General features: G+C 41.4%; 1 pseudogene; it reads right to left on the bottom strand.

Moving 5' to 3' along the window:
- Positions 1–22,668, bottom strand: part of LOC115426443 (methylcytosine dioxygenase TET3-like) — a 58,179-nt pseudogene that overhangs the window by 13,061 nt on the left and 22,450 nt on the right.

Genomic DNA, 22,668 nt, shown 5'->3' with positions numbered 1-22,668 from the left:
GGGAGCTTATCCTGAGCTTGTGAAAGGCTACTCAAAGAGTTTAATCCAAGTTGCATAATTTACAGATGCTCCCAACAATATTTATTATTTCACATCATCAAAATCAAGTAGCTGGCTAAGTGAAGTAACAGAGGGAATACTTTTTGAAATATATGTTCAGAATTGTGAAAAAGGCCAAGTCAATGTGCACATGAACTTAAACAGTCTGAACTGTATATAATTTTCCCTGTGTGTCATAGTGCTGTGGGTCACACAAGAGGCATGAAAAAATATTGCATTTTCTTTTAAACGCAACAACTGAAAACCAACAGAAACTGTCTGTCTGTGATAAACAGTACAATAAACATTCAGTGGCTGTTGTTAATAAATGAAAAACTACTTGAGACAAACATTTAACTAAAAGTTTTAGTTCTCTTAAAACTGTTTGGTTATAAACTCAACTAAAAACAGACCTGAATGTTTACAGTTCAACTGGTGCTACACTGCAAAAACTATGAGCGACACTTGACAAGAGATCCTAAGTTCAGCCTTTCTCAGCAGCTGCTATTTAAGAAGCACCTTAAATGTGAATTTGGATTTTTTAGTATTTTTACTATTCATGTCACCTGTATGTAGCAGTATCAGCCAACTCTGACATAAACCATGGTCAACAGTGAAGGCTGGTGGAGAGTGTTCACAGAGCTCTGCTGAGATTCACACGAGTACGAGACAGTTAACCAGAACCCACCAGCCTCTACACAATGCCAGCCACAGGTCTGTCTCTAGGAACGTTTCTGTGTGGGATTTATGTGCACGGTTTGTACTTAAGTGTGACTTTATTCCGTACAAATACTTACACACACATATAAGTGTACACCTACAGATGAGTGGACCATTAAGGATGACCTCGTGCTCTACGCTTGATACGGAGTCATTGAACAGCTTAATGAGTAGGAAAATGATATGAATCATGCAGCTGTGGAAAAAATTACAAGACTACTCAAAGTTTCCAGACCTGGACCCTATTGAAAACATCTGGAATGTGATCAAGATGAAGATGGATGTTCATAAACCATCACACAAACTGTGCTGCACAATGTGAAAGACTGAAGAAACACATAAATGCTAAGACTGAAAAGGTTATTCCACACTGATCCTATGTAAAAACATTAATATTGTGCTGCTTGTGTTTTCTTTGATTATTTGAGATCAAAAATGCCGTTTTTTGCCATTTTGACCAAATGTCCTTTCGTGCTTACGTCTATTTAAACTGAAATATTTTTATTTGGAATTTGGGAGAAATATCAGTAAGTTCAGTACCAGTGGCCTCCTACTTTTTTCTAGAGCAGACACCAGATCTCAGTTCAGTGAAATTAACCTCCAGCCTCCATCTTCAGCAGAGGAAGCAATGAAGCTGTTCTGTAAACATGTAATGGACCAACGTGATACTAATGAGACACTTTATGTTGCTTTGTCCGTTAATTTTTCACCGGTTTGTACTTTAGCAGTTACTTGGAAATGGTTTATATAAGAATAGCCCTGCATTCGCATGTATGTGCTTCCACAGGACTGTTTATTTGAGAGGGGAGATGTATTTGAGAATAGCATGGTCAGAGGTTGGGCTGGGTTGGAGCAGGTCACCAGAACTTGTCAGATGTTGGCTCACGGTTTAGATCAGGTCTCCCGTCAACTTGATAAGGCCCTTTGTGAAAACATCAGCCTTGAACAGATTTGGCGTGACAGTGAACACAAGGAGCTCTCTCTGAATAGGAATCACCCTGAGGTAGCTCAGAAAGTGGGAGGAAAGTAGGCTCTAGCACCACAGGGTGACCTGCTGGGGTTAGGGTTGGGTCAAAGGTCAGCGAGGGACTATGGGTCTTAATCTTACGTCATTCTCAAACAACAAAAAATGGGCTTTGTCCAGCATCCCCCCTCACTCAGTCTGTGTTCTCTGGGGACTAATGACTCATTGGTCCAAATGAAACACACCCACTCAGTGAATAACAGCCCATGGTTTGCTTCAGCACAATGTTCAGCCCTGTTTATATGAAGCATAACACAATCAGACTTCCAGTTATAGATATTACCAAACCCTGAACAGAGAGTTTTGCATCTAGAAGTTTCATGATTGTACAAATAAAAAAAAAAAAAATCATTATCAAAGCTATGATACATCCAGTCACTCTCATTAATACTGATTAGTATTTTGTTTTAGATAGACCAAAATCATTCCATTATAGAGGCTCCAGGTGCACCTCAGTTAATAAAATTCCCAGTAAGGGGAGCCTTTTGGTGTTCACTCCTTTACTGAAAATATACTGAGGCACATGAAGATAAAACTGCTGCTAGATCTATTTTTATCATAAGTTTTATCAATAAATCTGACAATGTATTTCAGACCATGAGACAACAACTTACTGGATTTGTTGAGTGAGGCTGTCCTCTTCCTACCATGTATGAGACATACAGTAGATTATATTTAGAACTGGGATGGCTAACAAAGGATGATGTCATGCTACCATATACATAGCTAGCACAACTTACTTTTGTTTAAGTGTATAATTATTTTTGGAAACACATTTTAAGGCACAAATATTCATCATTATATCAATAGTATTTGGTCTGTATTATATTAAGTACGGGTGCATGGACTAGAAATTATAGGCCCAAACCAATATTTAAAATGGCATTTGGGCCAATGCCAATCCGTGTATGGTTTGTTCATTTGTTATTCCGTTTCAAAATAAAATCAGGAAAACCAAATTTTTGTTTTTATTTTTGTTTTTTTCCTTTTCTAAACTTGTGTAGAAAAAATGTATTACCTAATTTTTTTACATACCTGTGTGTAATTTACGTTTTACGTTCAAAACAAAAATATTAAGTTATCATTTTGGTTTTACTATTATTGCGACACCAGAAGCGTGAAGTGGTAGTTTGCGGTGATGAGTTTTATCAAAGTCATTTAAAGTATCTCTGGTTTTATCTACGATAGCTGCACTCGAGCATCTTGCAGATTTCATTACGGACCTGTTTACAAATGGGGCGACCCGTGCAGAAATCTGCCATGCTTTATATCACCAGGGAGCAACACGATGGTGTTTAATGACAGGAAGGAGGTTCTGCTCACACCATAACCTTAGACGCTGAAACTATGTTTCCCACACTGAACTGGAAACGGCAGTGATCTCTTCACTATCACTATCAGGGATGTGCAGTAATATGAAGCTACATCTGTAAAGCTTTTACTGCACAAATGATGTTTTTGAATCTAGCACTAAAACAAATCTATGCCTGTTACAGACTGGTCCGGCCTGTGGATAGAAGTTTAGGACGGGATACTTGGCATTCATTGGAATACATGCTGGAGAAACAACACCAACCAGAACATTAAAAGCTGTTTTTTCAGTGTTTCTTTCTACTGTATAACTACAAAACGGTCTGATGTTTCATTTCAATTTTAAGGTTTTTCCGAATTTTGTTTAAAAAAGACAAAAATAAAAAAAAAAAACAGCCAGAAATTTAGTTTTTCTGATTTTAGTTTGAAATGAAATAACCAATGAACAAACTATACATGGATTAATACCAATGCAATTTTGTATTTATTTTGTTTTTGTTATTATTTATCAATTTATCAGGGGAAACCCTTTGATATAACACAACAGATAAATGTCAGCCACCAACATTAGTGAAATTAAATCTTGTTAGCTGATATCAATATTATAAATATTCTACTATTCTATGCACTTATATTCTACAACTAACGGTATTCCTTCAATAGCCTCTTAATTACTGCTTATTGATAATACATAGGGAAGTTATGCATGAATTATGATCTAAACAGGTTTTCTCAAATGTTTAAACACTATAAGCAAAAAACATGAGACATATTTTCCCAAAATTATACATTTACTTTTCACTCAGTTTATCAGTTTATCTTCACATAGTACCACGTTGCACGATGGGAAATGAAGTTAAAAACAGGAACGACGCATTTACTAACTTCAGTCCCTAGATATCAGTATTTATTAAAGCTATACCGTATGATGTGGCATTTTTACACTTTTCTTTTGTCATGTTAAAATGCTCCTAGTAAGTGTGTGTCAAACTAAAATGTAAAAAAAATCCACCAGGTATTGAAACTCAAAAATGTTTAATCCTCATATATCGCTCATATTTCTGATAAAATTCTGACCGATCATTTTATTCGGTCCAAATGAAATAATTGGCCGAACCTGGCTGAGCCTCCTGTCAATCATCCATTACGGACGTCCAGCATCCGATCCATTATCGCCGTCTCCACACTATGTGTACCTATGAATCTGACACTTCACTTGTGCTGCTCCTCCTGTCACTGACAACAGTCTACTGCCTAAGGATGTGAATGGATAGAACTCAAATGCACATGTGGAAGGGAAAAAACGGATTTATTAACAGAAACAACAACTAAGGGGAACAAACATAAGTCCGGTGAATGAAGGATGGAGATAAAAGTCTGGAAGTCTGGTGTACTGGACTAAACAGACTAGTCTGCACAAAGGTCAGCTTTTATGACCGTGGGACTCATACAGGTACATGTACTTGGTGTCACACAATGTAGGATGATGTAGGATGATAAATGTATGGACTATGAAACCTCAAATGTCCACAGAAAATTTGTGGAGTCTGCATGTTCACAGTGTGTGCGCCCATCGCCTGGGCACCTCATCTCCCAGCTGATGAGGTGAAGTGAAGACATTGACCCAGCACTGCACAGACCAGACCCTTAAATACAGGGTCTACTGATGAAACAGGAACTGTGGCAGGTGGATGATGTATCTGATTACAGAGGTAGGGGTCCACGGGCACGCTGAAGCAGACCAGACCTCCGCCTCCACCTCCGCTTCCACCGTGCGCTTCAGGTAAGAGGAGGAGAGCATCAGAGCTCAGGCAGGGGAAGCGGGCGGTGCTTTGGAGGGAGGCGGGTTGTTCATGTTCAAACTTTTACTAAGTGCTGTGAGAAATGCCACATCGGTAGATATAGCTTTAAGAGAAAATAACTATTCTCATGGTTCACCAACAAAAAATGCTCAAAATGCAGTATTTAGGCGGTTAGTGTGGGAAAACTGGACTCACTTTGAAAGAATGTGGTTACACAGGATAAGATATGAGACAAATATATTGTCACTGTCAAGCAGAAGCCTCTTATGTCCAAAAGGGTTATTTTTCCAGAATACAGGAAAAAACATATATATTCTAAATAAATGACTGGAGTCAAGAGATCAATTGGTCAAATAATTCTAAACCGACAAGCCAACATGAAAATTGACCAACAGAATCGTTTTCTGACAAAAAAAAAGACCAAAAATGGACTTACAAGGTTTCCATCTGACAGCGACAATATGTACCCTAATATTAAGTATTAAGTGATTTTTTCACTTTTCAACTGAGATAATTTATCACTTTATGCACAGCCATAATAACTACGCCTTATTGTCATGTAGGAGAGAACTGTTACATAATCGAAACAACTCAAGGTTCACCATTTGCATCGCACTAGCAGCTTCTGAAATTTGACTTTTTATCACTTTCATCCCATTCCATCTTTGTCTCTCAGAGGACTGTCATTTTTCTCTTTTTTCTCCCTCATTCTTCTCATTCTCTCCTATCATCTGCTGCTACTCCTGCTCCTCCAGCTCTGCCTGTGATATGCTGAGGATGCTGATATTTCCTGTTCCTCCTACTGGATTCTGGGTCACGGATTCCCTGAGGACAAAATGTGAGGAGGAGGGGAGGCGGAGAAAGAAAAGAAGAAGAGGAGGAGGAGGAGGTGGAAGGAAGGAAAGGCATAGAAAGCAACAACATGTAGGAAGAAGAGAAGAGAAGAGAAGAGAAGAGAAGAGAAGAGAAGAGAAGAGAAGAGAAGAGAAGAGAAGAGAAGAGAAGAGAAGAGAAGAGAAGAGAAGAGAAGAGAAGAAGAGAAGTTGAAGTCTTACCTCATCTCCATCAGGCTTCGTATAGAGGCGACAGTGGGTCCAGATCCTAGGTGATTGTAGTAGGGCCCTTCATCTTTCTCCAGAATTTGCTCTAGGAAGAGAGACAAGATGTGAGAAAACAGCACAATCACAACCATAAAACTACAAAAGCAACATCTGGGTATCATGTACAGCAACTGAAGTCCACGTCCATGTCAATACAAATTTATAACATTAATTCCACACACAGGCTGCTTTACTAGTACTACTGGTTCACTTTCAACTTATCAAGAGTAAATGACTTAGTTCACTTATTCAGGTTTTGTTTTACTTGACAAAAAAACACTTGGCTCATTAATGTGACCGCAGATTTAACCATCTGACACCAAAGCTAGTGGTGAAGCCTAATTCTTGTGCAATATATTGTAAATTTGTCTCCTCGAATGTATTAACAAAGCATAACTTTACTTAAATTTCTATGTCTGCATGTTTTATTCTTTGAGTCAGCTTTTCTTTAACATTACCAGCAGCGCCACTGAAGTCTATTGAGTTGAAATCTACATAGCTTTGCAAATACCCATCAAAAATAAACATAATTTATCTGCATTTATCTGCCTGGAATCCTTTGTTGCTACTGCTTTGGTGTAGTCACTCAAGCTAAACACAAAAAGTCCATTTAGACATGCTGCAGTTGAACTGTTTTCAATATCTCAGCTTCTGTACAGACATGTTAAAGGTCATCAGAGTAGCTGATCTTTCAGAAGAGATTATCATTAAGAAGTGTGAGAATGTTCATCTGATTGCAACATCCACTTCACACAACATGAACATGCATAAGTTTCCCACATGCAGACAGTGGGCTTTAAGTGTAGGGTGTGGTGTGAGAATGGAGACACTTTATGAGGCAGAAGCTTTTTTGAGGTAGTGATGATGACTCAGGGTAAAGCAAAGTCTAAAGTAAAGTGGGTCTAAGGGAGTGTTTTGTGCATACTGTATACATGTGTGTTTATGTTGTGAATGAGTGAGCGTGTGTTCCAAACCATGTCTTGTGCTAAGTGTTCTTGATCCAGGCTCATGTACACAATGCTTAATAACCTAATAATAAAATATCTAGTGTTGCTAATGCTGTGCTTCACTATCAGCTGTTATTCTAAACTGTGGACCTCAATCAGTGTTATGTGTCCCTTTGGTTTGGTGGAAATGTGAGGACACATTCCCTTGTTGGTAAGGGAGTGGTTCAGCGCAGGAAGCGGAGGAGTCAAAACAAATTCTTGCATGAGAATTATGTTTGTGTGTGCTCATCATGGCTGCGCACTGTCTGTAAGAGATGGATTCTCATTCCTGTGTTGGGTATGAAGGTATTTGCTAACAGCACACAGCTAGCAAGTGTTTTACTGCAGCTGTTCTCCCCTACTACAGACCAACTGCAATGTTTAAGGACAGTAATAGTCTATGTACCAGGCTTTAACCCATTCAGAGGCCTCATAACTTCCTTAAGAACAAACCAAGACATTATTCATTTATTCAACCAAGCAAATTTGTCATTACCCATGATAGCAACAGCTGTGGTTTATGGAGTTATCAATTAATGAATTCATGGTGTGGACAGTTTTATTGTTTTTCCAAGTTCAAGAGCAAGAGCTAGCTACTAACTGTTGTCTTTTATATTGGTGTTGCAATATATTAAGTTCGCTGTTGCCTGTCTTATAAGATGAAAGATGAAAACTCAATGATAGTGAATTTTGTTTGTGACAGGGACAGACTTATTAAAGGTTAGATGAGGTTTGAATTGTTTATGAATCAATAAAAGAAAAGCAAAAATAACATGGCTGCACAACTGTCTTTACCAGCGTATTAAGTCAGACAAAGACATTGATGTCTTACTAAATGGGGACATATATGAATAGCATGACCTGTTAATTTGGACCACCTACACCTTTTGTAAACCTGAACAGTGCACCCAAGCTACTGGACTGAACTCCTTTTCTGTCTAACAAAAGGATCTGTTCTCCTAGCCTCCCAGTCCCAAACCCACACAAAAGCTCCTTCTGCCACCACAGCTATTGTTTCTGCCCTGCTGCCTTACTGTGCCTCACACTGTCGCAGTCTGGATGGCCGCACCACACACCCTGGCAACACACATTTAGATACACTAAACAAGCATCCAGACAGAGGAGGGGAAGGAGTGGGGGCGAAAAAAGCCTTGTAGTGAACTTGTACAGTAAAAGAATAATGTAGCGTGAAGTAATACCATATATTTTGAATAATAAACATCTGTAATGAATATTTATGCGTTCCCATAAAAAATACTTATTTTGTGGCTCCTAGTCTGTATTTAGTGAAAGCAAATATAATGCTAGGCTGCACAACTTTGAATTATCATAGAACTAATTGATACTACAAAGAGCAATTTGTTATTTCCTCAAGTCACAAATTATGTTTATATGAATACATGGTACAAATGTTGAAGAGTTTTTTGAATCATCAGCAAATTCTGAGTAATTGGTGAAGCAATGCACACATTTATGATGCATAAAACCATCATATATGCCATCCTTCTTGATATTTTCAGACTGTTTTTATCCTGTCTATTATGTTTCATCCTCATGTTTTGCCCTAGGCCTATTTGTGCACTTCTCTTATACTATTTATTGTATATTATGTTTGCACTTTTGTGAGCATTGTCCTCATGCACTGCACTGCCTTTGAAAACTGTTTTCATACTATTCATTCATGGAGACTAACACAGGCATAAGGATGTGCATTGTATTCTCTTAATACTCATGATCCACATGACAATAAACTTGAAGCTTCAAGCTTGAAATTTAGCTTCAATAACTGAGCTTCAATGTTCACAAGTATTTGAGGTAGAACTTCAAAATTTTGCAGTGATCCCATGAACTTAAAAGAAGTTTCCACATGAACTTGGAGGACTGGGTGAGTTGGTATGAAATGGCACATACAGATTTAGTTACATGCATGTAGCTAAAAGTAGAGATGAAAATGTACTTTTTTGATCTGAATGCTCCTTTGATGGATCCGATCTACTTCCCAAGGTATAAACAGAAGCATACACATAAGCACGCTGACTTACCCACGCAGTTGCAGGTTGGGAATTCTGCCTGTAAATCCTTGGAGGGAGTACCCAGCAAGCTCTTGGTAGGGGTATCCAGGTAGCGCAGAGGAGACTCTAGGAAGCCTCTGAGAGATGGAGAAGCTGGCAGACTGTCCTTAGTAGGTGTATCCTCTTCAGAGTAGCACGTGGTAGAGAGTACAGCTATATCACCGGAGGTTTCAATCTTCATGCGTTTAGGTAGTGGGGAACATGGCATGCTAAACCTATCACCTAATACACTGGGGGGCTGCTGCTGCTTGTCTGGGATGGCCTCCTGATGCAAAGTCGTACAGAGGGGGCCTTCATGCTGCTCCCCCATAGGGCTTTCTGTGGAAGCCTGGTCCAAGGTTGCTTTACTTTGGTTCCCTGACTCCTTCTCATTTCCTTCCATCTCATGATCGCCTGTATGAGTTGAGGAGCTGGCTGGAGTGGAAGGAATTATGGGAGCAGACTGAGAACTGGATGATGACATTTGACTGGGGGCCTGAGGACTGGTCTGGGACTGACTCCCTGGTGGAGAGGCTGTAGCAGTCTCCTCCATGGGCTGACTGGCAGGTATGTCTGAGTCCCCAAATTCAGCCTCAAACTGGCGGATAAGTTCTTCATACTTCGGGTCTATATTGATGAGACTTGGTAACTGTGAGGTGCTGGATTGAGTGGAGGTCAGAGGTGTGATGGTGCTGGTGTTACTGGGCGTCAAGCTGCCTGCTCCCTCTGACATAGTGGGGGCAACAGGTGGGGGAAGAGGGCTTATGAGGGCTGGAGTGTTTTCTGGCAAAGCAGAAACAGTTGAAGAGGGAGTCACTGAGGAGTTGGAAATGGATACCTGAGATTGGGCTGGGGCAGGGAGGCCTGCAGCAGCAGCCTGAGTGGGAATACCATGGAGGGGCAGGGAGGGAAGAGAACCTGGTTGCAAGGTGGGCAGAGCCAGGGCTCTGTCCATCATGAGAACGGGTGGTTTCTGCATGATGATCTGAGTCTGAGGCAGGAAAGTTGGCATGGAGGCTTTCTGCTTGGTCTTCTTGATGATTATCTGTTTGGGTTTGGGAGGGGGTGTGAGCATCCCACTCATAGGCTTTATTATAGGAGAGCCTTGGCTGCTTTTCTTCTTCTTGGGTTCCTTGGGCTCCTGTTTGATACCCAGATGTGACAAAGCTTCTGGTTCCATCTGTGGCCACCACTTCTTCAAGTTTTGGCAAGCAAGAGGTGCACGTGGGCCTGGTGTGCCGAAGCCAGGGGAGTGGTTAGAGAAGAGGTTCCTCTTGTAGTGAAGGTGCTGTTGCAAAGCTGCCTGAGTGGAGTGGCTGATGGCTGCTTGGTTCGGAGACAGGGGAGTGCCAGGGTAGTGCTGACCCTGCTGCTGACCATTAACCATGCCATAACGTTCCATGGAGGAAGCATGATGGTAGTGCTCACTGGCTTCTGGCTCTTTCTTTATTCTGTCCAACACAAGATTATCCTGGGCCTGGATACTTCCATTTTGATTGAGTTGCTGTGAGACTGGAAGCTTGAAAGGAGCACTGTTGAACTTGCCACTGGTGTCACCAAGCAGCTGTTTGAGCTCTGACATTGGGTCTGAGCTGCTGTGAGGTGCAGCGGCATAATGAGACTGGGGTTCAGACTTCACACACATCCATGGGTTCCTCTGTTCAGGGCCTCTACCTGAACCCTGCTGCCACTGCTGGGGGTGAGGGTTGAGGCCTGGATGTTTTCCCTGACCTGGGAAAGAAGAGGTAGAGGATAGGAGAGGGGTAGCATGGGGTGGCTGGCCCTGGGACTGGGGTCGATGCTCACAGGACACCGGAGATTGTTGGACTGTTTGTAGTCCTGGGGGGACGGATTGAGAGCGTGAGAAAGATGAGTGGGTGTTGGGAGAGGGCAAAATCAAACTAGTGCCATTTGGGGGCTGAGTTGAGAGGCTCTGGGGATGTTGGTGGTGATGGAGGTTATTGTTGTAGTGGGTTTGACCTGGAGAGCCAGTAGCCTGTGGACCAGTGCCAGATAACTGGGTAAGAGCTTCTATGGCGATGGCTGTCTGAAGACTGATGTTCTTTTCCTTGGCTATGGAGAGCACCTGGGGAGAGCACGGAATTGGGGGTTTAGAACAGGGTACTTTGTCTGGGTAAGGGCGTTGAGTTCCCTGTTGCTGTTGGGGGTAAGTAGTAGACCCGCTGTTGCCACCATTCACCTTATGATAAGGCTCAGTGTGATGCTGTTGATGTGGCTGAGGCTGTGCATTAGCCATCTTGCATGCAACTTGATCCTCGCTGGTTGCCAACTTAATCTTTTTCTCCAGCCACTCAAGGTAATCTGGACAGTCAGGACCATCGCAGTTGCAGTTTGGGGGCTTGTGCCCATGTTTGGCTTGGCTCAGTGCTGTTTGGAGGGTGTTCAGGTCTTCTGGAGGTTGGCAGCTTCCCTCTGAAGCCCCTGCAGATAGTCTCACTTGGGCTCCCTCAGCACCCATCTCCTGGGTGAACTTCTCATACAGCTTGGTTGTATTAGGCTGCACCAGGGTGGAGGAAGAGGAGGAAGAAGGAGGCAATGACCCAGCAGTAGCAGAAAAAGCCACCAGATTGTGGGCATCCTCTATGTTAGCATGGTGGACGGGTTCCCCCACAGTTATGCTCCTGCTGCTATTCCAACATGATGGCTGTTGTTGGGTGTCAGTGACCTTGCCATGTGCCGGTACCCAGCACTGCCTTGGAGGCATGCCTCCTGCTCTCTGCTGCTCCAATTCCATAGATGCCTCATCATCATTAGGGTAGCGATTTACGCCATTGGCCAATTCCAGGCTCAACGCGCCTTCCTTGAGGCGGTCATGTGACCCAATTTCCATCTGGCCTCCACTTCTGGGGCCATCCACTGAAGTGACTTTGCAAACAGTCTGAAAAGCAAACAAGGAGAAAGGTTAGTGAGGTAATAAGGTAAACAGTATGTACTGTTCATCAGACAAGATCTTAAATAATTGTCTTTGCGGATTTAATAAGCACTGTAAAATGAATATAATTGTAACTCTTTACGTGGATAGTCCCCCTACAGTGAATTAATTTGTAACACTTCAGTGTTATGCTCAATATTTAATTTAAAACAGAATTTTGTAAAAAAAAAATTAAAATGGGTTTCAATTTCAGCAATTTCAACACTGAATAATATCAACAATCTTTACTTAAAAATATGAATAATTTTTCTCATTATTCATGCTCAAAAGAGTAAAAGAGTCAATAATGTTGAACAGTTTATCTATAGAGTGAGGGTGATTACTCATGTAAAGACAAAGGAAAACATCTAAACTGCTGAATCTCATTTAATAAACATTTGAGATGTTCCAAATACTCTGGCCTGACTGTAGGTAGACTATCCAAATAAAGTGTTAGCAATATAAATAATAATCTGTATTTATAGTCTGAAAATATTTAACAGAATGATAAGACTCTTAAAGACAGAGCAGACTCCATTCCCTCCATTCTAGCACATTTTATCCAGGGTTTCCCTCCCACCTACACAGAACATACAGTGCTGCAGGGTCGGGTCAGTAGGGCTAAGGAAAACTGAATTAACCAATGCTTCAGCAGAGTGATTTCACAACACCAAAGTGTTTTGTCAGGGAAGTCACAGGTCATGTGACATAGTTTCACTGTTGTTTATAAATGGACACCCTGCTCCAGATCAGTTGGGCTATGCAAAACAGGCAGTTGGGAGTAAAACAGGTCTCCTGTGGTGTTGAAAGAATGTATAAGTCTCCAATGAAAATAGTTAGATATTTAAGTCTTGTTCATTACAACAGGACAGTGTTATTTGACTGTCCTCAAGTAATACTGATACTCACAGTTATGGGTATGTGGGGTAATTGTTTTAGTTACAACACTTAATATATGCAATTACTGGGCAAATAATATTTATCTACAATAACACCCTAAAAATATCATGTTAACTGAAATTATGGGGGTTATCTGTAACAGAAAAGCAGCCATCTACAACACTGCATCAAGTGTCACAAAGTCAAAAGATGCAGCAGGGAAAAGAAGCTGACAATAATAGTGTTAACGATAATTTTTGAAAGTTTGTTATGTTGTAGTTAATTTGGTGTTAAATACTACGAGTGATCATATCAATAGTTTATCCACAGCAAGAAGACATATTTTCATATGGCTTTGCTCACATGATGGTCTGACCATGTGAAAAAAATGCTACAGTTCAAGAAAACACTGGGCACATGTGTACAGAAACACTGACTTTCATTATACTGATTTTCAGCTCACACTGACTTGTTTTTAAAAATGACTACACTGATGTAGTTTAAGAACATAGCAGTCTTCTTGTGGGCTTCAGTCTAATGCTTTTAACTGATTAAACATAACTGAAAACATATGTTTGTTGAGAAATAAACATTTCTTTATTCTTGTCAAATGATGAAGGAAAGGAGTTTTTGTCAATGTCTCAGGTCTAAGGATTTTGCACTGCTGTTTTTGTTTATGATTAACAATTCATGCTCTATGCTTGCATGTTCCTAATGCTGATATTCAAAGTAGAATATAAGCAACAACTGACTGTTCCCAATAGGACTCAGTATGGTCTTAATTCTCCCATCTCCAGCCATCTGCTGTACAAATAAATTTTCCTTTGGCTAAAATTATGACAAGATGTTATTGTGCATCTGAAGTTTGGATGGACTGAGGACTAACATAAGTGTTCGCTGCTCATTATTCTGCAATCCAGACATACTTTAAGGAATAGCGCAGTGTAATTGGTTTAATAAAAAGTCATATTGAATAGCAATATAAAACACTAAATGTTTTGACACAGCAGTTGGTTACTGCACATTTATGTTGTATTTTAAATACTACACATTGCAGTACACTGCTCTTCATTTTCCATTTGGTAACACCAGAAGTTGTATGTATCTCATTTCTTCTCTAAGCCAAAACTGGCCCAGTTAACACATTGTAGAGCACTGAAAACTGCAGACACATCACCTGATTGTTTGTCAAATTTCATTTTCCAGCAATTCTGTTCATCTAGGTCAGTTTCAGGCACAAAATGGACAAATTGTGCTACATGTGTCATGTGTGTGACTTATGTCTTACTGTGTTAAAGGGTTAAACAACCTGCCACTCCACTTCTACTGAAATATATGATGTTACCTGCAAACACTATTCAGCCCAGGTTAGTTACTCATAAATTATAATTTAATGAGTCCAGAGAGGAACAGCAAACAAAGATAATCCAAGGGCATGCTCAGAAATTATTGACAGAGTTCATGTTGTGTCTGAACTGAGTATTCCACTATGCCTTCTGTGAAAAAAACAATGGCACACTGTATTAAAAACTTTGACATGGTACTCAAATAAGGTCCAGATACTTAAATGTGCCAGTAAAACATTTCCAAAGTAGAGGAGACTCCAAAAACTGAGCTAAAATAGAAATACAGACCCAATTAATTCTCTGGACATACACACAAACCAGCTGACAGGCTAACAGCCCAACATAAAAGTGTGCTAGTTCCTCATTCAAAGGGATGTAAACCCAGTATTCTATTATCTCCAGCCAGAGAAAATAAAGAGGCTGGCCTGTGTTTGTACATGAGATAGATCATGTATATGACAGTAGAAGTGAGTTTGACGTCCAGCTTCCCCATCATTTGAATATTATTGAAATGAGCCTTTGAACTGACTAATTACTGGACTGGCCGTATGCTCGGATCTTTTGAATCCACCTTCTGTGCAGTGTGTCTAGTGGGGGTCCCAGTGGGTAGTGGTGGTACTGGTAAGAATCGGTGTGGGGATATAAGGGGAGGGCGTCGGGGTGGTAGTCAACAGCCGGCATGCAATACGTGAGAGGCCCCATGTCTGCACTATCAGTGGCATCAGAGGAAGGGGGGGTTGTGCACGGCAGTTATGAGAACTGCAGTGTTGAAACAGAGAGAGACTGCAACACTGCACAACCACACATCCCACAATCAGTCACTATCTGTCACACTGACACTCTCTTTTCCCCTTTTTCTCAGTTACATATACAAAATACTGTCACAGACAAAAGTCACATGGGTTTAAAGTGCCTCAAGCGAAACACCTGACCACACAACACAGTGGAATTTACTCCTATTTGCAGGTGTATTACACTGTATCATAAAACACCACCGCATGTACAAAATGACTGTACATCCTCAGCTAATCTGAGCTTTGATTATCAATGGGTGACTTTTTTGTAAAGGCATTTGTCAGTCAAGGATGGAAATGATGCACTCATACACTATGCTTTATACATATCCGGGTTTCTTAGACAGTACAGACCACGTGCCTTGACAAATATTTACACCACAACAGAACCCACTCTTATACTGACAAATATGCTTCTGACAGCGTCCATTTTTTTTACACACATATTTGTACAGTCTTGACACACAGTGCATCTAAAAACATAAGCACACCTGACCGGCTCAAACCTTGCACAACCTGATAGACCAGACCGGGAGCCCTTTAAACTAGATGTCCTCACAGATATGCACCAAAGCAGACAAGTGTTGTTCACCACTGACATTCCAGGTAAAAAAGAAAAAACTAGACAGAGGACATAGAATGTGTAAAGGTGGTGGTGAGGGGGTTAAATTCAGTGTGTGTAGACAGCTGAACCTAAATCCCAGATACACAACACCCCCAATCCTTCTTCTTGTCCTCCTCTCTCATCCCCCACCCCTTCCTTTGCGGCTGTGCCGAGCAGGAACATGAAGGAAAGGCTGTGACAATATGAAGCCGGTTGAGTGCTCGAGGACCAGAAACGCATACTTACGTGGTCCTAAACGTCCAGACAGAGCGGAAAGCAGAAGAGACGATGAAAAGGAGCATGTGAATTGCTTGCCGGCAGAACAGCACACAAGCAAATATGGCCTGGTTGGGTTATATTCCTCTTTATTGCTTCCAGTCTGTGCAGCGCACAGACAGACCGAGCACTGAGATACACATGCATGCATTCACACACGCACACACAATCAGCCGCACACAAACACACCTCCCCCCTTGTGCGGCACACGCGTTTCTCATTCTCTTTGCCTCTTCTTATGGCCGATGCTTTCTGTTCTCTCCTTTTTCCTTTCTCATTATCTCTGTCTGCTCCTCCCTTCCCTTTTTCAATATCCTCTTTCTTTCTCTCAGCTACACATGCAGTCGGCGTTTTTCTGAGCCCCCACCTTCTCTCTCTCTTGCTCTCCCTCCCTCCCTTCATTCCCCTCCCTCTCGTGCAGCCTCTCCCTCCATCTCCTCTCCTCTCTCTCTTCAGTGTGTGCAGAGCGAGAGGCCATTATCTGAGCCACAGCGGGCACGTACGATGGAATGGAGGAGTGTGCAGTGAGCAGAAACACAGAGAGCTGTGGGGAATCGTCACTAGTAGTGGCAGCCTAGGAAACAGCAGTGTAGCAGAGCTCTTACCAATGAGAAAACCTCTATCTGTTTCAATCAACACCCTTCAACACTCCTTGCTTTACCGCATTTGTTGCATATAAGGCAATGTAATGCGATTTGTTTAGCCACAAATGCCAGGTATTTGCAATTTCTGCTATGACAGAGGTTTCCTCCTTTCCAGTGTTGAAGCGACCAGAGGCTGCCAAGCGAATAGACCATCTCAACTCACAACGGCATCAACAGGAAAAGGAAAAAGGAGTGAGGAAAAGCAACATTAAGTTGCTTGTTTATGTCTTCAGCATCCGGCGGCAGGTTTTCCTCGCGGAGATTCTGATCCATCTTTGAGTGTCTGGTTTCGACTCAGCCCTGGGCCAAAGGAGAAGCGAACGATGATGGCTCTCCATTTGCTCGTCCTTTTCCACATTCATGTTTATGTTGCCCATTTTTTCCCATGAGATTTACACCTGTGGCTAATAATAGGTTCTCTAGCAGAAGGAAGACAGAGGAAACCGGCTTGATGATTATTTTCATTTGCTCTTGTCATCCCTTCTTTCAAGATCCAAAAGGACACTAAAGAGGTTTCTAACTGAAGGAAGTCAGAACATGCTCAGTAGATCGTCATCCTCCTAAAGTCTGTAATACGTATTAATATACTTGAGGGAGCGAAGAGGATGGAAAAATGATATCAATGATATTATGAAAATTGTGTTATACAACAATACTGTTCTGCAGGGCAATGAAGAAGGAAGACAGGATGACAATTCGACATCGAGAAGCAAGTCAACTGTGATGAAGAAAAATGAATAAAGGATATAAAAAGGAAATTGACAAGAGGCATGACTAACACAAGGGTATCTGCGAAGAAAATAGCAGCAAAACAGAGTCCCTCAGTTATTTATCTGACTGATTCTGGAGGAAAGATGATGAAAACGACAAGGATCATACAGCAAAATGATCGGCAAGTTGCTGCTGATGAAAACAGCAGCTACCACTAATCAAACCATCACTGTTCGCTGAGGACACAAGACTCTCCTGTCCTTTCCCGTCCACCAGCCTTCAGTACGATACTGTCCTTTTTATTGTTGTCTCCTCACCATTCTTCTGCCTTGGTGTCACTGTCATCATCATCATAGTCGTCATGATCGCTGAACGTTCCTCTCGCCTACTTGCAGGCTGACCGGCCTTGTGGTGACTCTTCTCTTCAATATTAGTGGAGTTTTGGAGTAGATTTGACCAAGAGGAGGAGGGGGAACATGGCCGTCTCCTCCATGCAGATCGCTCTCAGCTCTCTTATATTACTGAGCATGTGCCGGTTACACTGTGCTATGGCTGGATTAACTTCAGTAGCCTTTCCCAGCTTCTCTCCCTCAAGCTTTCTCTGTTTCTCTTAGTCTCTCATTTTCTCAATCTGCCCTTGCGTCCCCCTCTCGATGTGTCTCTGTTTTGTTTCCTTAGCCTTTCTTACTTCTACAATAGCTTATTGCATTACCGTTCCAACACTTTCTGACGCACCCGCTCTCTGGCGTTGTAAATTGTACACTGTCTGCCTCTCTTTTGCTACACATATTCGTATATACACACACAGATGAGAGTCAATCCCAAAGAGAAACACAGCGCAGCCTAAGCTGTCTACGGGAAGGAGAGAAGAAATAGAGCATTAGGTCACATGATCGTGGACTGCCAATGAGTGAAAGGGAGAGCAATGAGCAAGAGAGGTAGGAAACATGTGGTGATGACGTAGCTGTTTCGTCATCTGCATCATCATCAGTGTCTCCCACCAGGCCGCCTGCCTCCACCGCTGGGTGGGCACATGTGTCATCTGACACATGCCCACTCTCTATCACCAACATCACACACCAACGGACACTCAAAACATGCTCTTTCATTCCATCGAACAACTTCTCGCTCACACCCCCAGCTGCAATGACACAGCGTTCTAGCTCAAGGCTCGACTTAACCCCTGAATCACATGCTCTCTATGCACAGTTCCTCATTTCACACCAGAAAACGTGTTCTCTGTAATAACTCTGAGTTACGATCGATGAAGAGTTAGACTTTTACGTAGAGAAAATGAAGTGCCTTATCAACACGTGCCAAAATAAAGACAACATTGATATGCTAAAAGACCTTGACCAATCAGCCATCATCTTAAGTGGAAATAATATTACAGGTGCTACAAAAGAAATATCTCACAGTCATAACATCTTCACTGTTGCACATAACTGTTAAGGCAAACAGAACAGAAATTGAATGTGTGAATGTGAATGAACGAACTCATTCACACCGTGAAAACAAAAACCTCTGATGAAGGTTTGTCTGTGACATGTGCACTGATGAGGAAAAATCTGAACTACAATTTCATCTCAACATCATCAAAGAATAAGTAATAACCCATTATAGCAAACTCAGCTTTTGCCAGTAAATGTATAGTGTTTTCAACTTACAGTATGTGGGTTCAACAAAAAATGACATGATCACAAGCCTCTGAGTAGTGACTGATGAGTCAAAACCAGCCAACATCATTGTGTCGTGTCATTTCGTGTAAATAATCTTTCCATTTCTAATCATGCTTTATCATCGTGACTGTCAAGAACTTGCCTGGGACATGTTCATGTGAAAAGGCAACAAAGCCTTCAAGATGTTTCTTTGTGAATAAAGCCATAAACACATGTAATTCAATGATGCTGCCATTCAGGTTTGCCCCAGAAAAGTGTTCTAAAATCACAATGGTTTACTTCTCCATAGACAACGTGAGAGCCTTAAGGCATACAGTCTGTAGCTTTGTCCTCATTATAGTCTACTTTCATTTACTGGAAATTCTAAGAACAATTCCATTACCTAACTTTTTGAAATGTGCGAAAATGAAACGGTACACACAAGTATGTTGCCACACTTACGGTAAACCTGCTGTAACCCGGCATGGACGGAGGAAAAGGTACGTCTCTGGTTCTCACATCGATCATCTCACAACCAAGTCAAATTTCATCCAAATGAGCTGTTTCACGCCCTCTGCTACCTCTCGCTGGTTTCTCTCTCTACCTCCATCTCTCTCTGTCTCTCTTGCTCACTGTTTCTCAGCAGCACAGCAAAAGGTCCTGGTTGTAGGAGGGATGACTGACAACAAAAGTCCATCCTCAGCAGTGTGTGTTGGGATGGCTTGCATATGACTAAGCCTGAGTCATTTCTTCTCAGTCGTTTTTTAAACAAGGTCATGACATAAATACCCTTGCGAACAAAAAAGCTTCTAAAATTTTCGACAGTTCTAAAAGGTCTCAGAGTTACTTTAGTTTTGAAATTTTTATTCAGACCTATCGTGTTTCTTACTTCAGTTCAGTATTTTTTACAAGAAGATTTATATTTTTAGTTTCACTTTATTTTGAGGAAGTGACTAGTTTTAGATTGATTGTTAAGTTCTTCTTCTGCCAGTTTTCACATTTCCAGATATTATGAAGTCCTGATTTGTAGTAGCTCATGGCATCAAATGTTATTTAAAAAGCACATTATCACACGCCACATATTGTTCAAATATTGGAAGCTGTGAACCATTAACTGGGGGGGGGGGCATATTAAGCTGAATTTACAGGCAGTTCCTTCTAGTATCAGTTCATTTTTATGGTTTACTCATTGTAGTTCTTAGAGTAATTGTTCTGTTAAAAGTACACCAATGACTGTATTTGTACCTGTAAGAATATTATGTATACTATATAATGTCTTCATGTAAAAGATGTTTTCCTTTTTGCTTATAAAGCATGGCTGCATCTGGCAACCATTAAAGAATTCACATGACAGTGAGCATCACAGTCAGTCATGACATTTGGACCCTCACCCCTCCTCCCATCTTTTCCTGTCAGCTGACTCCACCTCCCTTCAACCGCTACTGCCATTTACCACCACACACCCCCACGCCGACCCACATTGCCCTGCAGTCTAATGGCATCAAGGTCATCTGATCTGACACACACAGTGACTCTCTCTCCTTCCCCCTCTCTTCCCTTCTGCCCTCTGTCTCTCTACCTTTCACTTTCTTTGTTTCTACTTCAAACAGAAAGACATGTTTCATATCATATGTATCCAAAAAGACAGAAGTATAGAAAAACATGCTGTGGACTGCTCCAGATGCAGGAGTGGCAAACATATGAGGCACACTTCAGTGATCCCCTGTCCCTCTGCATACACATGCTAGTATGCATACAGTATTGGATTGTTGAGTGAGGGTCACTGGGTTTATTGGTGGGTGGGACAAGAAGCGCTGCACAGAACATATTACAGGAAAATTCGCAGAATAAAAACAACTAAAAGAAAAGTGTTTGACCCTAGTTATGCAAATAGGGCACATAATTAACTGAAAGATCTCATCATACTCAGTGTTTTAGTAAATAAATGATGATAAAATGATAGCCAGTGTCTTTCAGTTTAAAATATATTATGATGAATTCTGTCTGTAAAGATGTGTAACCATATGTAGTTTGTATATGTATGTAGAGTGTCTTCCCATCTGTCTATAATGAGTAACAGACTGTTAACATACTGTTCATATTTAGGACATCACCTTGTTGTGTTATCCTGACATCTGTCTGCCTGGCTCACTCTGCGACCTGTTCCCAGGCAGGATGGTGTTAGGTTCAGGGTGTGTTTGGGTGTGGATTGTAGTATTGAATGTAGGATATCCAGTCTGAGTCATACCTCCTGACATTCGGCACGTGCAAGTCAACACGAACCGCACAGCTGGGGAAGGCCTACCCCTCCTTAACACTCCTCACAAAGAAAAGGAGGAGTGGTTGGAAAGGGAGGAGAGTAAAAATGGAAAGGTGGTGCTGGGTGGGGGCTGTCGGGCAGGGTGGAGCTGCCAAAAAATAATGACAAGAGAGGAGGAGGAGGAGCGAGAGCAGGGGAGGAGGGCTCTGTTTTTAAAAGGCAGCTCTTTGTGCTTGGGGTTTGGGGCAGAAGATGAAAAGAGAAAAGTAACCTCATGTACAGTGTACAGAGTAAAAGTAACAGAAAAGAGGTGAATGGGTTGTACATGAGTGAGCAAATAAAAAGAACATTATGTACTACTACCTGCTGTGTGATGTGTGCCAAATCATGAAAATGTAAAACAGTGTTGACAATTTCTGTCAGGTGAATGTTTAGGTGAAACATTTTTAGGACACTATTTTAGGATTAGATGAAAATCTGCTATGATTTAAGAGAGAAAAACAAACCTTCTACAGCCTGCACAGTGGCTGGTTGCCAGCCTTGTTTCTCTCAGGACTTGGGCTAAGATTAGCTTCCCATATGTTCAAGTCAGGCGTAGCCTGGCTTAAAGGGCCAGTACTCTGCTGCGATAATGCATTAGACTGTACACTATCCAAATATGTACTAAATTATCCTGCTTAATTATCACAAAGTTCCCAATAACTTTGTTACAGTTCAAAAGGAAGGCAGCTCCATTCTTTGACAGTTCAGAACATAAAGGGTAGATGATGTTTTGTTTCAATGTGATTTTTTTTTTTTTTTTTTTTTTTTTTTTTTTTTTTAGTTTTGATTGCAGCAAACTCATGCCATGCATTTTTGTGTTACCCCCGCTTCATTCTCTACTGAAGCCTAGCCATATTATATTATCAGTACAATCCTCCTCATCCTTTGGAGACACCAGTCACTGAATTCACAAACATTGTTGCCATTTATTGCCTCAGAAATGACTGTTTTCATGCATGTGCTTCAGTAGTGTGTGTGATAAAAACTCAAACAGCTGTGGTGATGTGTTACATAAAACCTGGCAGTGTCTGGCAGTAGAGGGATTCAGGATTGTATAAACTGTGTGCCCATTGGGAGCAGCAGAGCAGCTGCCAGAGAGGTGAGAATTAAAGAGCTCAAGCAACAGCTGAGGACTCCTCCCCATTCTCTTTCCATTCATTTTTTATTAACTGCGGCACTGGGCGACCGACAACCTCCCTCCAACATCAAACACACATACTACCATCGATTCCATTAAACCTCCATCCAAAACTTATTGTGCATGCAAAGAATCAATCCACCTCAGGACACTGATCAGCTTTGTTCTATGCTAAAGGAAAGGCCAAGAGATGAGACAGACAATCCAGAGACCTGTGTGTAATAACTGCCATTATTAATTAAGAAAGAAGCATCGCAAAACTGTAGAGCTTAGCAAGTCTGGATTGATGAATGACTGCATGTAAATGACTACTTTACCACTGTACGTGATGTTTTATGTATGATGGTGACT

The sequence above is a fragment of the Sphaeramia orbicularis genome, chromosome 9, assembly GCF_902148855.1.
Source record: "Sphaeramia orbicularis chromosome 9, fSphaOr1.1, whole genome shotgun sequence".
NCBI lineage: Eukaryota > Metazoa > Chordata > Actinopteri > Kurtiformes > Apogonidae > Sphaeramia > Sphaeramia orbicularis.
Note: the sequence above shows the minus strand (reverse complement) of the source record. Positions and strands in the feature narration are given on the sequence as shown.